The sequence below is a fragment of the Camellia sinensis genome, chromosome 7 (genome assembly GCF_055761805.1).
Source record: "Camellia sinensis isolate YWXY chromosome 7, ASM5576180v1, whole genome shotgun sequence".
Lineage (NCBI taxonomy): Eukaryota > Viridiplantae > Streptophyta > Magnoliopsida > Ericales > Theaceae > Camellia > Camellia sinensis.
In genome coordinates, this window is record NC_138967.1 from 121,375,806 (window position 1) to 121,392,935 (window position 17,130).

The 17,130-nt window shown below is 34.1% G+C and overlaps 1 long non-coding RNA gene and 1 pseudogene across 2 annotated transcripts; both read left to right on the forward strand.

Moving 5' to 3' along the window:
* The first annotated feature begins 681 nt into the window (after positions 1–681).
* On the forward strand, positions 682–3,325 carry LOC114292229 (uncharacterized). 2 transcript variants are annotated; one of them, XR_014334710.1, is made up of 4 exons: positions 682–802; positions 875–985; positions 1,824–1,968; positions 3,188–3,325. It is a non-coding gene; the product is annotated as an uncharacterized LOC114292229 (long non-coding RNA). The 2 variants fall into 2 exon arrangements; XR_014334709.1 differs by lacking the exon at positions 3,188–3,325 and having other exon boundaries at positions 1,824–2,522.
* Positions 3,326–4,025: 700 nt separating this feature from the next.
* Positions 4,026–8,717, forward strand: LOC114308459 (26S proteasome regulatory subunit 7 pseudogene; annotated as a pseudogene).
* Positions 8,718–17,130: the final 8,413 nt, after the last annotated feature.

Consider the following 17,130-nt stretch of genomic DNA (forward strand, 5'->3'; position numbering starts at 1 on the left):
TTGAGATTCAACATGGAAGGAAATCTTCTAGCTGTTACTACAGCAGACAATGGAATAAAGATACTCGCTACCACTGCTGGTCTTAGATCTTTAAGAGTAGTTGAAGCCCCGTCCTCTGCTGCAATTAAGGTCCTTCAATGCTTACGTTTTCATTTTTTTATTATATAATATTTACATATATATATATTTGGGTTGAAGTATTTATATCATGGGATCGATAAAGACCTTTGGGTTCATTGATCAGGTTTCTGGTTCTTCTTTTTTTTTGAAATTTATTCAGAAAACAAATTCTGAAAACCAAACCAATTTTGTTTTGTTTCCACCTCCCCTTTGTATGCCAAATGTTTGTTGCTGCAGTAGTTATGTATACTGATTGTCTAGACTGGAGTTTTATATTTTAGAACTGAATTTTACATTATATACTTGGTTCCAATCACAGTACACCAATGCATGTTTAAGAGGTGCCTGCCCATGAATACTGTTGACTTTTGTCATACGATGAGCATGTTCCATTTTGAATGGAACACAGAGAATGACCAAAATAGAGTAATTCTATGACTGCCAAGCAACTTTTTATTCTTTTATTTTTTATGTACAATGTCACATTTGTTTCTTTTGGACTAATTATACATTTTGGTTTCCCCCCTAGAATGGAGTTGATCCTATGGCTAGAAACATGGAAAAGCTAAAAACTTTGGATGATGTAACTGATAAAACCAAACCCTGGCAGTTGGCCGAAATTATAGATCCTGCTCAATGCCGGCAGGTTACCATGCCAGACAACATGGATGCAGTCAACAAGGTGTGTTCCTACTCAGTTGTTGCTGCAGAATCTATCTATTGGATTATGCTCGACTGACACATCTACATCCAGGTTGCTCGACTACTCTATACAAATTCCGATTTTGGTGTATTGGCACTTGGGTCTAATGGGATTCAGAAGTTATGGAAGTGGACACGTAGTGAACAAAATCCAGGTGGAAAGGTAATAGCAAGTTGGGAGTAATTTCATTTACATGTTTTCCTGTTTCTTTTCTTTTATTAGTCGATATTTGTGGAGGAGAATTCTGAACTCGGTGAGGGTCTAAAGGCCACTGCCAATGTTGTTCCACAGCAATGGCAACCAAACAGTGGTCTTTTTATGACTAATGATGTCACAGGGGTCAACCTTGAGGAAGCAGTGCCTTGTATAGCACTCTCAAAGAATGACTCTTACGTAATGTCAGCCTGTGGCGGCAAGGTTTCTGTTCTTGACTGTGTTTGTAACTTTGTTGCATCTGTATGCATGTCACATTCGTTGTCACTTTTAGAAGGTGTGTCACTGCATTAGAACATGGATAATATTTCATACATATTTCAAACAAATTATTCCCTTGGCTATCTTTGTTTAGGTTTTGAGAAATATGATCATAACATCAATGATATGTGGAATGGTGCACTAGATTTTTTTTTTCCCTGTTACTTTTTCTAAACTACTGATTCAGTTTGCTTCTCATCCAAAAATAAAGGCATTGGTTCAATTAGATTAACAGATTATCGTAGAAAGATTATTAATGACTAGCAAAAATCTGGGAGCTTAATGGGATTCTAAATATGACTAATTTTGAAGTGCCATTAGAAGAGGATTTGGGTTCAGTGACAGAATCCTTATTTCAAGCGTCCATTTTAATAAAATTATGCTCTCTGATTAGTCTATACATACATTTGAGTTGTCATGGTAAAAGAAAAAAATGTGAGCAAGCAAATCCATTGAACTCAATTTATGAATACATATGTTTAACAATATTAGTTTTGTAAATGTTTCCTTTGACTACATGCAACAGTGTTATCAGGAACAATTGTTGATAAAGTAATTGCGGAGCTTGAGACCTGTGGATTCCAATGTTTGATTGCTGGAATTGGCGGGAACGGTCTTCAGATTTCCTTCCAGTCTTCGTCCTGATTTTCTCAGAACAGGCACTAATCTTAGCAAGAATAGCTGCTCCAATTTGAAATAATGTCTAAGATTTACGCTTCTCTCACTATGTTCTGTCAATAATTGGTGTATGTACATTATTGTTGCTATTGTTATTTTTGTTGCACAAACTAGGCACCTTTTTGTTTCTGTTCTTGTAAAGTACCTGGAATATAACTGTGGGCTTGAGATCCCATTTCCTGCTTCCTGTTGTTTGAAATAACTGTAAAATTGTATGGCATCCAGGTTCCAAATAGATGCTAAACCTGTTTGGGTTTTGATTATTTGATGGTGCGTTTTCTTATTTTTAAGAAGCACCAAAACAAGTTGTTTGGTAATGATAGGAGTGGCTTAAAATTAAGTAGATATCCTGATTATGGAGGTGTTTCTTAGCTTATTTATTAAATATAGTCCATTAAATACAATCAATTATAACAATTTTCAAAATCGCTGCCAAGTAAAAGTGACAATTCCCAGCATTTTACTATTTCAGAAAATTTAAACAATCTTTATCAATAGTCACAGCTTATTTCATTATCACCTCCAGGTAAGCATCTTTTAAACAAGTTTAACCCCAAATGGACCTTAGTTTCGTGAATGTGTAATTTGCTGTTGAATAAGTCTTGTTTGGATAAGATTTATTTATTTGTTTCTTTGTTTTTTTTTTTTAAAGATGTGGAAGAACTCAGTGAGGAGGTAATTTAATTTCATTGCTGTTCTTTTCAAAGGCATACAGTTCTCAAGTAGCAAGCTTAAATTCTTAATAATAAGTCTTATTTTTTTCATTCTTGACTTAAATGGCTATAATGTCTGATATTTTTCACTAGCAAGCTTAAATTCTTAATAATGATTATTGGAGAATTTTGGTGAAAGTAAAATCATCAAAAGTTTATGACTATTGATCTTTCTCCTCTATAATTGGAGCATGTACATTCTCAAGTAGGAAGGTATTTCAAATAACCTACTCTGATTCTGTTTTGAATTGTCATTTTATATTTTGCATTATATTTAAATGTATTAGAAATGTGTTTCCATTTTACTTTGTCCAACTTTTATGCATGTTTGCTGTTCAGCTGCTTCAGCAGCAGAGAATTAAGGATCCATGGATACTAATATCTGGCAGCTATATGGAACTCTTATTGATGTACTAGTCATTTGGGTCCTTTTGTATTTGAGAAATTTCCAAGAAAGATGTATTTAGCAACTACATATTTTTTTTCTTCTTTATTTCAGATTGCTGATAGAAAATCCAGTTCAAAGATTAGGTGCAACAGGGGCCAGAGAGGTAAAAACAATTTTCTACATTTAATCGAGGCTTATTTGCAAGTGACGATGGCAATAGAAACTGCGCAAGGCTGTAAGTTAATTTTTGCAAGTAAAGCAACATTTTTTCTTTAATGTTGTGTTTGGTTGGGAGATTTGGGGAGGGATTTGGAAAAGGAAAGGGAAAAGGTGTGTGAAAGTAGGTGAAATTTAGGCTTGTTTTATTCACATTTCACCTACCTTTTCCATTTCTCTTTCCAAATCCCTCATCAAATCTCCCAACCAAACACAACATAAGGATATCAAGTGGGACACGCTTGCAAGGCAGAAGGTCCTTTGTTTGAATATTCTTCTTCTTTTTTATTTTTTTAACAGAAAGCAATCAATTGTTTATGAATTTGCAAACTCACCAATGTTCACTTGTTATGTGCAGGCCATGTTTATACCTTCGGCTGAAGCACTTGACCCTAGTTATTTTATGAGCCGCTACGTTCGGAACCCGGAAGATGAAAATGTTGGTGGTGACAGTGACTTCGATGACATGACTGAAACATGTAGTATTTATTATTTAAAAAAAAAAATGTATAAATGTCTATGACGGGTATTTTAATTTTGTTTTCAAGTTTAGTTTATTTATTATTTTAATAAATATCAATTATTAGTTCTTAATAATTGTTTATCATAGGTATTTTTTTTATTCAACCACATAAAATTAACACAATTTTTTTTTAAAAAAAAGAAGCTATGGCAACGTTTTTTAAACGTCACTATATCTCAACCCTAACGGCTAAATTTTTAAAATGTATAAATGTCTATAAAGGCGTTTCAAAACGTCGCTAAATATCATAATGTGACGTCAGAGACTGTTAGTAAGACATTTGGCGGCGTTTTAAAACGCCGCCTATACTCAAATCATGACGTTTTTAAAACGCCATAAAGCTATACCGATGGCCGTGTCCTCGACGTTTGATGCTAAGCGTCATAAAAAGAATTGGCGGCGTTTTTGTCACTTATAGCGGCATTTTTTAAACGCCGATAGATTTTCCAGCAGTGTATTCTGACAATTTTTTTTTAAAAAAAAAATGAAGTGTAAACTAGAACATTAATTTTTACGAATATAAAAAGTGACAAATAACATACAGAATTTATATAAATAAACATATGGTTCTATACTTGTTTTGAGTTATAAAAGATCAATTGTAAGATAATTTATCGACACTAATTGTGAGAAATCATTTTTTTTTTTTGGTTGTTGTTATATTTCATTGGAATAATTAAATTTTATACTTTGAATCCCACGTTTGTGCAGCCACTTTTTTTTTTTTTTTTTTTGAAAAAAACCTTGACGGGGCATATCTGTATAATTTTAAAATAATTAATAATTAACACTAGCGTAAAGGGTTTTGGGAAATTCTAGGTCCACTTTGCCCAAAGTTTTGAGCTATTAAGGATCAAAATGACGTATTTTTTATGAAATTAAAATATGGAATTCAGTTTAGATTTTAGACTAGAGGGTACTGTTTGGACCTTGAGGCTCACCACGGTTTCGATCATCTAAATCGTTTATTTTATCAGATACTTTGTGTATTTTATCGACACAAAAAATTAGATTAATCCGATAACTGTAACTTATTCAATTTATTGCGTTTTTAACAAAAAAAAAATTATGCTTTTAAAAATATACCATACTTTTTTTTTTGTTAAAAACATAATAAGTTGAGTAAGTTATAATTATTGGATCGATCTATTTTTTTGTGTGAATAAAATACACAAAATGTCCGATAAAATGAATGATTTGGATCATTGAAATGGAACCCGTGGTAAATCCTATGGTCCCAAACAACACCCTTCAGTCCAAAATTTAGACCGGAAGGGATCTTCTTCCTTAACATATAATGTAAGAAAAAATATTTAATCAACTTGTGTTCTGTAATTATTTATTTTTTTATTTTTATTTTTATTGGGTGATAAGTTGGTAAGAGACCAACCTCACCTTCCACTATTGTTGTTGTCTAATCTAAGAAGCAGCAGCTACGTGGACCCTTCCTTTCTGTTGTTGCCAGTGCTTTTCCAGGCCGCGCCGGAATTCTTTATTATAAAGGGCAGGCAAAGCCCGAAGACTACTATCCCAATAGGCCAGCAGGCGGAACGAGGAGAAGAGGGCCTGGAATTCATACCACCGCGGTCAGAAAAGCGTGCTCCCTTCAGATAACACGCACCTTAGCCCAGTGAACAGTGACGTAGTTAGGAATTCAGTGCAGAAGGGGCATAAATTAATAATAATTTCGTTTCATTTTTTTGAAAATACTTTTTAGAAATTTATACTTTCTTATTTTCCGTGTTGTTTTGTTTTTACTATTTTTTTTTAATATTTTAAGTAATATTTTTTTTTTACTTTTTAGATATAGTTACATAAATATACTCTAAAAGTAAAAAAATTGTGAAAAAAATCTTTTAAAAATGCACTAAATACAAAAAATACAAAAAAATTACTAGAATTCAGTACATTTTTTATATTTTTATATATTTATTAATTTTTTAAAATAATTTTTAATAATTTTTTACTTTTTAGATACATCTAAGTAAGGTGTATCTAAAAAAATTTAAAAAAAATGTTTAAAATTTTAAAAATATTCACTAAAAATAAAAAATAAAACACAAAATATCAAAAAACTCAATTTTCAAAAAACTTAATCCAAAAAACTCAAACTAAATATACTGATTTTTTTTTTTTCATAATAAACAACAATGAGATATTACTAAACTTAAATGTTAAGAGTTCATTTAGATAAATGTGAATTTTAAATTAAAGGATTTGAGATTAAATTTTATACAAATTTTGAGGAGTAACTATTTTATAGGTGGATTGGTGAATTAAAAAAGAAGATACGTTGACACAGAAATGATATGTTTTAGTAGAGAAATTCAATAAAACATACCGCAAAAAAAGTCTCTATCATATGTCGCAATTATGATCTTTATGGTCTTTAGTTATAACACATTATAGTGTTAGATATAATTTAGTTATAACTTCTTGTGGTTGTTATTTTAGTTATGACTGTATATCAAGTAATCATTAGTTATGACTCATTCTGATATTAGTTATGACCTATTGTAATTTTTTTTATTTTTATAATTGAAGATGTGTTGCTTGATTATAATTTATATAGTGGTCATTTTAGTTATGAATGGAAAGAAACACATGAAGGATAAACTCTACATCTCAAATGTAACTAACAATCCAATAAATTCTATATCTTCATTGAAATTAATTATGTTTGCATGTCAATAATAATAGACATCACCATTATATTGAAATTTTATAGATAATAATATGACTTTTTATAACCTCTTTATTTTCAATCAAAATAACCATTATTATTTTCATAATTTTAAAAATGTCATTGACATTTCACTTTAAATAATTTTTTATAATTTTTTTTATTTAATATATTTTATTTATGTTTTGAAAAAAAAAAATTTTCCCAAAACTCGGGGGGGGGGGGGGCACGTGACCCCCTGAGCCCAATGTGGCCCTGCCCCCTACCCTAGGCCATCCTCGGCCTTCTTCGTTTTCAAAGAAAAACAAATAAAATCTCGATCTCCGAAAGCGTTTCCTTATCCCACCGCATCTCCCTCCCTTCGTCTAATCTAAGGATTATCGAAAGGATAGGACAGGAAGTGCATGGCAGCGACAAGGGTCGACCTTTTGCTTAGAATAAAACCACTAAAAGAATAAACACATTTGCCGACTAAAGATTTGGTCGGCAAAAGTCCAATTTTTGGTCGACAAAACATATTCCCGACCAATTTTTTTGGTCGCCAATTTGGTCGACAATTGAGGGTCGCGGAAAGTAATTAGTGACTAAAAAGATTTTTAGTCGGCAAAACGTTCAATTTGGCGACTAAATTGTTGGTCGCTAAACATATAATTATCGTGACTAACCTATTTAGTCGCGAAAAGACTTTGGTTGGCAAAAATTACATTCAATGACCATACATGTTAGTCGCTAATTTGGTTGGCAAAAATTACTTTCAACGACCAACAAAATTGGTCGGCAAAAATTACATTCCACGACCAAAACTTCTTTGTCGCTAAATAATAGTTTCTACGACCAAAAAACTTGGTCGCCATTTGTTACTTTTCGCGACCAAAACTTTTGGTCGGCAAAAGTGAGATTCCACGACCAAGAGCTGTTTTGGTCAGCAATAGATGTATTTTTTGCGACCAAAACTCTTGGTCGGCATTTGTCATTTTTTGAGAAAAAAAATTATTTATTTGTCGCGACTAATAAATTGGTCGCCAAATGCAGGAAAACAATACACCTGTAATTCCTAATAATTCATTCAATCCATAATAAACCTATAATTTTAAAGCATCATTCAAATCAACTGAATCATTAACATTCGACACAACACATAATTCATTAACATTCGACACAATACAACTATTCTAAGTTTTCATTCACAAGTCATATCCATCTAGCATAACAATTTGAAACATAACTATTTGTTATCCATGCGCAGCTATCAACAAATAAAACTACTAATATTTGTTATCCATACACATCCATCTAAAAATATTTAATCCTCCCAAAAATGCTTATAGTCTTGTACAATGCTTCGTGCACGAGATCATCCATCATCCATCAATACCAAAGAAAATGAGAAATAATGTTCGGTTTGTTTTTAATGAAAATATTTGAAATGGGTAATTAAATTATCAATTTCAGAGAATCATAAGTTCAAATCAAAATTTCTAACTCATTTGCAGGTAATTAAATTATCAATTTTAGAGTATAAGCTGCTAATTACAAATTTGAAATGGGTATTAATAGATTGGACAATGAGACTCATGTTTACACAGAGAAAAGTGCAAGGTTCATATGTGGTCATGGAAAACACAATCAAGCTTGACAAGCACAGACAGACATAGAAGACTACTACAATGTTGAAAATAATCTTCCTCTTATTTATGGTTTTCTCTGTTTTTTCGTTTCTTTTCTTTTCTTTTTCTTTGTTTATTGTTTATTTGTTTCTCCTTATGAAGTTACTTCAAAGGAATGATCCTGAAAAGTTTGTGAACCCCGGAATCGACCCTCCTAAGGGTGTTCTATGCTATGGTCCACCTGGTACCAGTAAGACACTTTTAGCTAGAGCTGTGGCTAATAGAACTGATGCGTGTTTCATCTGTGTTATTGGAAGTGAACTTGTTAAGAAATATGTTGGGGAGGGTGCCCGCCTGGTTCATGAACTATTTCAGATGGCACGTTCCAAAAAAGCTTGTATCGTGTTTTTTGATCAACTAGATGCCATAGGAGGTGCACGTTTTGATGATGGTGTGGGTGGAGACAATGAGGTTCAGCGCACTAGGCTTGAAATTGTGAATCAGCTTGATGGGTTTGATGCTCGAGGGAACATCAAAGTTCTGATGGCAACAAATCGACCAGACACTCTAAACCCTTCTGTTACTAGTGGATCCGTGGTCGGTGCTATTTGATTATATAGTCCATCAAATGTATCATCATGACAGTTTGAGATTTGCAATAGCTTAAAAAAAAAAAAAAAAAAATTGTCTAACTTTTTATGTGCCACCACCAAGGTCGAACACAAGGATGTTCTTCTCACCACCTTTACTGTCGAATCCATAGGCAATAGCTGTAGCAGATTGTTCATTTAAAATTCTAGCAACATTCAGCCCAACAATAATACCAGCATCCTTGGTAGCTTTCCTTTGGGCATCATTAAAGTAGGCTGCAGGTTACAAAAAAAAAAAGTAAAAGGGAGTACCACAGCATCCTTGGAAGAGTGGAGAATAATAGTAATAATTTAGAAGAGTTCTACTCACCAACAACTGTGACAACAACATCCTTAATTGATTTTCTTCCCAAGGAATGCCTCACAGTCTCCTTTATCTTAATTAGAATCGTAGCACTGACCTTCTTAGGGCTAAATACCTTGGGCTTTGCATCCTTAATCTTAACTTCGATACAAGGCTTTCCATCTTTATTCACAATTTTGTGAGGAACAAGCTTCATATCCCTTTGGACTGTTATTTTGTAATTTTAAAATTGTATTTGATTTATTTAATTTATTTTATTTGATATTTGTATTTTTTTAGGAATAAGTTCTTAACGTTATATTAGTTTCCTAGTTTTTTGGATTATCCTACAATATCTCCTAAATATCTAAATTATGGTTATTTAAAGACACATTAATGTGTACTAATTGGGCCTTTTCTTTTTTCTTTTTTTTAATTGTGTATGTAATAAGACTTCAAGTAATCATCTAAAGAAGTCAAAAATCCAGCAGCATTCAAATGGTAGAGAGTCCATCTAGCAAAACATTATATCATTAAATTGAGCTTCTAGCACATAAAATTTATTTTGGGAGGGGGGGGGGGAATTCAAAAAGGCCATCTAGACAGATAGGTTGATCAAATAGAGCAATAGTTATCAGTTTCAAACTAACGACTAAAAATGACCTTTTTCAAATGTAATTGCTAATACTAATAATGCCATTGCCAATTCACTGCCCGTTACACTAAAGACAATAGGGTACTTATAATTAGTATGATAACGAGCAACCTGTATGTCATAATATTAAAGGAAAATGTATGACAAGATAATTTATTGTTATTGAACAGACATAGAATCATCATGTGTTTTTGCTAACGAGGCTAATATACATATTCTCAACTTAAAAGAGCTTCCAATTGATGGTGCACTTGAAGATGGATCCTATGTGATTAACAAGACAGGAAGAAGAGAGTACTTTCTACATCAATATTGTTCACTAGTGTTGTCCTACCACCGTGGTACAGCGTTTTAGGACATTAATATTCCATTTCATTCCAAGGCCAGAGGAAATTAAAAATAAATAAATAAATAAATAATTTAACATGTAATAGTACCTAAAGTGGTAACAATTTTAATGCTACATCTATTTGATGATTACCTGGTCGAAACCCATTTATTGACTAATTAGAAAATATTCAAAGGCTGGAGTTGGTAGGCTGTCATTAACTGGATTTCCATGTGAGGTTGGTGAAAGGAATCATCAACCTATTATTGGGTCTTGGCATCAACAACATTTGCTCTACCTTCCTTTGTAAATAATTTAGTATTATAATGCTATGTTTATATATATATATATATATGACAAGAGGTGTCACACAGAGAGAGAGTGTGTGTGTTGATAGTTTGGGATTTGGAGTGTTGATAGTTTAGAATTTGGAGTGTTGATAGTTTCGAAAAGAAAAGTAGAGCCCTGTCCTTAATATATTCCTCTGCTTATGTCCTACAGAGAAAATAATAGAAAAGAAAAGAAGAGAAGTTAAAAAACTAACAAGTTGTAGCAACAATGGTGGCCAAGAAGCCGAGAATTGTGATTATTGGGGCTAGAATGGCTGGTCTCACAGCTGCCAGCAAGCACTCCACATCACAGGGCTCGAACGAATCATTTCAGCTCTGTGTAGTAGAAGGTGGGACTAGAATTGGTGGAAGAATCAACACTTCTGAGTTTGGTGGTGATAGGATTGAGATGGGTGCTACTTGGATTCATGGCATTAAAGGTAGCCCAATTCAGAAAATTGCTCAAGAAATCCATTCACTTGACTCTAATCAGCATTGGAAGTGTATGGATGGGTTTTTACACGATCCACTCACTATTGCTGAAGGTAGGCATGAGCTCAATCCATCACTTGTTGATTCAATAACTAGTTTTTTCAACAAACTACTGGATTTTGCTCAAGGAAAGGTGAGTGAAGAAGGATTGAGCAATGAAGAGATTGAGTATTGTAAGTTTATAGCAGCAAAAGGCTTTAATGGAAAGCTCAGTGTTGGTTCTTTTCTATGCCATTGCCCAAAAATGGAAATTATGAGGCTGTTGCCTCTCCTCCACTCCAAATTCTGTTTGCAGGTGAAGCAACACATAGAACCCATTATTCAACTACTCATGGAGCCGGCCTTAGAGAAGGCAATAGGCTTCTTCAACATTATCATTGCAACGGGGTATGAGAGTTCTTGATGCTCTACTAAGCTAGAACAGTAAGCACTTTTTCTTGTTTTTTTTTTGTTTTGTTTTTGGGAAACACTTATCTCCCTCTTAATCACTTTCTGATTGGTATTCATCTGGAAAATCTTTTATTTCTCTCTCTGTAATATGGTTGGAATGAGATGAGATAGTGGAAATTAAAGAGAGGGAATGAAAGGGAGATGGGTACAATTTTTAGATGTACGGATGAATGAGTTAAAGAAGCTTCTTTTCAAATGTTCTATATATATGAGTTTTGGGGCTGCTTTACTGTTTGATGATGTTCTTGATCTTCAAAGCAAACTAGTTAAAGATTATGTTTGGCATTGAATATAGTTGTTGTATATTTTTAACAAACATGGATCTGGCATTATTGAAGTCTAAACTGAATATCTTCCCTGGTTTATCATCTTCCTTCACCAGATTTAATTTATGTTCACATATTAATGTAGCTTCTTACATATGTGGTCTATTATGATGTTCGGACATAATGAGCAGGTTCACACATTCAAGAAAGCATGTGTAGCTGCTTATCTAAGAACAGAGACTCAAAATGACATCACCCTCTTTTGGCGTAACTCTAATCCTCAATGCAAAGATATCCTTTGATCAACAAACCCCCATATATCCCAGAATTGGATGACCTAATGTTATACTAAGTTGATGGAAAATAGAGAGATACCATATGTGTATGCAGAGATAAAGTCGTCCAAATATATATTTTTCATTTCAAAACAGAAGGTACGTACTACTACTGATTCCAGTCTCAAAACAGAAGGTACGTAACCCAAAAAGAAAGAGGAAAGGAAAATAAGAACTTAGCACTAATCATAGACCTATTTTGCATGTGGTTTTTCATCATCCGCTTCAATCTTTGCGGAACTTTTGAAACATAAGACAAGTAGTATAGCTTGTTTTAACTATAATATTAAAAATGTTCCCCAATGATGCTTCGGTTTTTCAAATAACTTATAAAAGCAAAAAAAAATAAAAAATATTTGATTCTCATTACGTATATTTGCCAATATAGAAAGGGATACTTAAAAGAAAGAGGAGAAATAACACACTTCAAGGAAAATAATAGATTGGGGGACTTCACAAACAACAAAGTGAAATGGTATTCTCCACATATCCCAGCAGCAAACATCAACACAAACATTGACAGTGAGAGGGAGACATAGGCAGAGACTGGGTAAGTGAGAGTGATACAGCAGATTTTTACCTGCAATTGTTGCTAGGGAGGGTTGAAGATGCTCCGAAAAATCACGATGGTGAGGGCCCTGGTGGCTGACACATTGTAGAAGAAGACGAGTATGAGAAAGAGGAGTAAAAGAATGCAAAGAGAGAAAAGTGAGACACAGATCTGTGGAGATATAAACAGAGAGACGATTATCAGTTCGAAAAAAATACCTAGATGAATCAGAAATGGCGAAGAACGGCGCAGACGGTGGAGAGGCGAGGATGGCAGACGACAAGGTTGATGGTTAGGTAAGGTGATTGGTGCGAATTTTGGTCTGATCGAATTCGATATTTTGGCCAAAAGATGCGGGGATTTGGTTTTATGCGAGTGTTTGAATTAGGAGTGGAATCCCCGACAAACATGTTGGTCGGCTAATGACTGATTGGGAATTTACATAGAAAAACGACATCGTTTTGGTTTCTGCGACAAACTCATATTAGCCGGTAAAAGATCGCACCTGCTGCAGCCAAATTTTCATTTTCTGCCTATATTTTTGCCAACAAAAAATAGAATTTGGTCACAAAAAGATACTTATTTGCGACAACATATTTTTAGTCGGTAATAGTTTGAAATTTTTGCAACCAAATTTTATTTTGGTCGCCAAATTTCACTTTTTTGCGACGAAAATATTTTTGGTCGGCAAAAGTGGTTGGCAAATGTGTTTATTCTTGTAGTGAACTAACAATATTTTTTTATTGTTATATATTTATTTTTATTTAGTTTTTTAAATCTTTTGTTGATTAACCAAATTTCAATAAGTATAATGTGATATTATGTAGATGTTTGGCATGTACTTAAAAAAGTGTACTTTTTTTTGCATATATACACTTATTTGGGTCATATCAATCAACATTTTCTCTCTATTTTTCTACTCACTTTATCTATTTTTCTATATATTTTTTTATTTATTTAAAAAGTCAAAAACTGTACTTATTTAGAACATCTCAAACTATCCTTATTTATATGGTATTCCAAATTCACTCCAAACCAATCGTCTAGCTGGATATTTCATAAGGCATATTAGCTGACTTTTGTTGAGTAGTTAATTGATAAGAAATAACTCACTCACCATAAGTTATGATTTTTAATTAATCAAAAAAATATTAATAATATTATATAACACTCTAAAATTATCTAATAATTTTCGAGAAGGACCATATAGTTTGTTCAACTAGAGGAACTTCTCCAAACTTGTTAATGAAGGGTCAAACATGAAGATTATGCACAAATGTCTCACGGATGGCAATGATGAATGGTCGCTCACTTGACTAGTTCTATCATTTCCAGATTATAATACATAACTAATTTGTGATAAAAAAATAAAAATAATTTTTTTTTTAGGTGCATAAGAAATAAAATAGTTATTTAAATTAGAATTATGTATTACATTTCTTTTCTTTCATAAAAAAAAGTGCTTCAATAGTCATCCTACTTAATATTTTTTGGGTGTGTTTGATTGGACGGACTGGATAAGTAGGGATTAGAATCCATCAGATTTGAATCCTGGGACTGTGAATCCCCCGGACTATTTGGTTGGATTGGATGTGTATCCCGTGTTTGTTTTTTCATGGGATTAGATATCTGTAAATGACTATTTTTAGTGAATCCAATATTTGGTTAGACAGCCTGGATAGGATAAATGAACAAAAGACTATTTTACCATTTTTCAACTGTTTACTAAGTAATAACAATATTAAACATATCCTTAATATTCTAATTATTTTTAGTTAGATAAAATAAAATTTTATTTTATTTTATTTTTTACACAATTAAATAAATTTATTTTTTAAAATAAAATAAATAAAATATCAATAAAAATATATTTTGTTTTTTAATTAAAATTTTAAATAAATTTATTTTTAAAAATAATAATAATTTAATAATGAAATTAAATAAAACATCTATTAAAATTTAAATAATGAAATTAAATAAATTATAAACAAAATTTTAAAATAAAATATCTATAAAAAATTATTTTAAAAAATTAAATAAATAAAACATCAATAAAAAGTTAAATAAAATTGTTTTATTTTTAAATTGAGACATTTAAATTTTATTGAATTTTACTAAATATAAAACATAATTAAATAGTAGAAGGTCAAAATTATTATTTCACCACCTAATCCTAACAGTGGATAGTCCCTCGAAAATTGTCCCACCTCCCCCCTTAGGATACAATAGTCCCCTATATGGGAGATAAGGAGTTCGGCCAGGCTCCATGTCTGGCGGACTAAAAAAAAAACAAATGTCAGATTAAATACTTCTCCTGAATTACAATCCGCACAGTAAATAACCTCCCTTCCTTTATCCCTGCAATCAAACACACCCTTTGGGTTTGTTTATTTTGTTTTCCTTGATTGCACTTTGGTTCAGTGCTAGCACAGTCATTAACGTGAGATTCAATGCCAACTTGTCTCGAGTTTATTTTGATAATTTAAAATATTTATATTATAAGATTTGTTAAATATATTATTTACACAAAAACTCAAATCATCGGACATATTAAATTTCATGATTAAGTTTTAATTATTTTAAAATAAATTATCAAAATTATTCTAATCGTTTATTTTTTTTGAAAACTACAATGTGGTTTTGTTTTGAGAGTACAGATATTCAATTAATCTTTTTTTTTCCTCATAAATGATCTACTCAACGAATCCTACAATATGAACGATTTAGATCAATGACATGCGGTTAGAACAAGGCCCATGGGCCCTCACACCACTATAGTGTGCCTTAGAGGCACATCCCCTCTTCCTGCTTTTCTACAATTTGGACTGGAAAATTGTTTATTGATACTTATCTCAATGTTTGATTTTTATACTAATTTTTAACAATGATTATTTTATTTATTTATTTATTTATTTTTTGATGATAAAAAATAGGGAGCTTTTTTGATAAATTCATTTTCTAAGAGCTTTATTCCATCCAACCCATATTCTTTTTAACTATTCCATTAGGTCCAATTTGAGATAAGACCAAAATACCCTTTTTATCTACTTATGTTCCATTTAGTTCACATTATTTTCTTATGTTTCAATAAGTCCTATGGGTGACATAATTACCAAAATACCCTTAATGTAAATGTTCACACCGTCAACATAAATGTTTATATCGTCAATGTGTAGGGGCCCGGCTTATGTCGATCCTCGTGGGTGCCCGAAAAAATTCGAGTCAGGCCGGGCCAGCCCACAAGCCAAAAAAATAGGCCCGACCCGGCCCGTTGATAATATGAATATTCACATTGACAAGTTAACATTCACATTGATAGGAGTGTAAAATTGGTCTGCGGCCCGTGGGCGGCCCGAACCAGCCCGTCACCCGGGGCGGGCCCGGGCCGGCCCGTTCACAATATGAATATTCACATTGACATATTAACATTAACATTAACATTGACAAGAGTGTAAAATTGGACCATGACCCATGGGCAGCCCGAAGCCCGAGCCTGGGCCCGGGTTGGGGCGGGCCCGGCCCGGCCCGTTGACATTGTGAATATTCACATTGACATGTTAACATTCACATTGATAGGAGTGTAAAATTAGCCCGCGGCCTGTGGCCGGCCCGAAACCCGCCTGCGGCTCGTGGGCTGCCCTGGACGGGCCCGGCCCGACCCGTTGATAATGCAAATATTCACATTGACATGTTAACATTCACATTTATAAGAGTATAAAATTAGCCCGCGCCCCGTGGCTGCCCGAAACTAGCCCACGGCCCGTGGGCGGCCCGGGGCGGGCCCGACTCGGCCTGTTGACAATGTGAATATTCACATTGACATATTAACATTCACATTGATAAGAGTGTAAAATTGACTCGCGTCCCATGGGCGGCCCGGGGCGAGCCTGGTCCGGCCCGTTGACAATGTGAATATTTACATTGACATATTAACATTCACATTGATAGGAGTGTAAAATTGACCCGTGGCCCATGGGCGGCCCGAAGCCCACCCGCTGCCCAAGGCGGGCCCGACCCGGCTCGTTGACAATGTGAATATTCACATTGACATATTAACATTAACATTGATAAGAGTGTAAAATTAGGTCGTCACCCGTGGGCAGCTTGAAGCCCGGCCCCGGGCCGACGCGGGCCCGGCCCATTGACAACGTGAATATTCACATTGACATGTTAACATTCACATTGATAAGAGTGTAGCATTAGCCCGTGTCCCGTGGCTGCCCGAAACACGCCCACAGCCCGTGGGCGGCCCGAGGCGGGCCCTGCCCGGCCTGTTGACAATGTGAATATTCACATTGACATGTTAACATTTACATTGATAAGAGTGTAAAATTGACTCGCGTCCCATGGGTGGACCGGGGTGGCCCGGGTTTGGGTCCGGGCTTACCCCGGGCCGCGGGCGAGCTTCGGGCAGCGGACAAGTTTTACACTCCTATCAATGTTAATGTTAACATGTCAATGTGAATATTCACATTGTCACGGGTTGGGCTAAGCCTGCCTCGGGCTGCGATCGGACTTCGGGCCGCCCACGGGCTGCGGGCCAATTTTGCACTCCTATCAATGTGAATGTTAACATGTCAATGTGAATATTCACATTGCCAACAGGCCGGGCCCGCCCTGGCCCGAGGTCGGGCTTCAGGCTGCCCACGGGTCACGGGCCAATTGTACACTCTTATCAATGTGAATG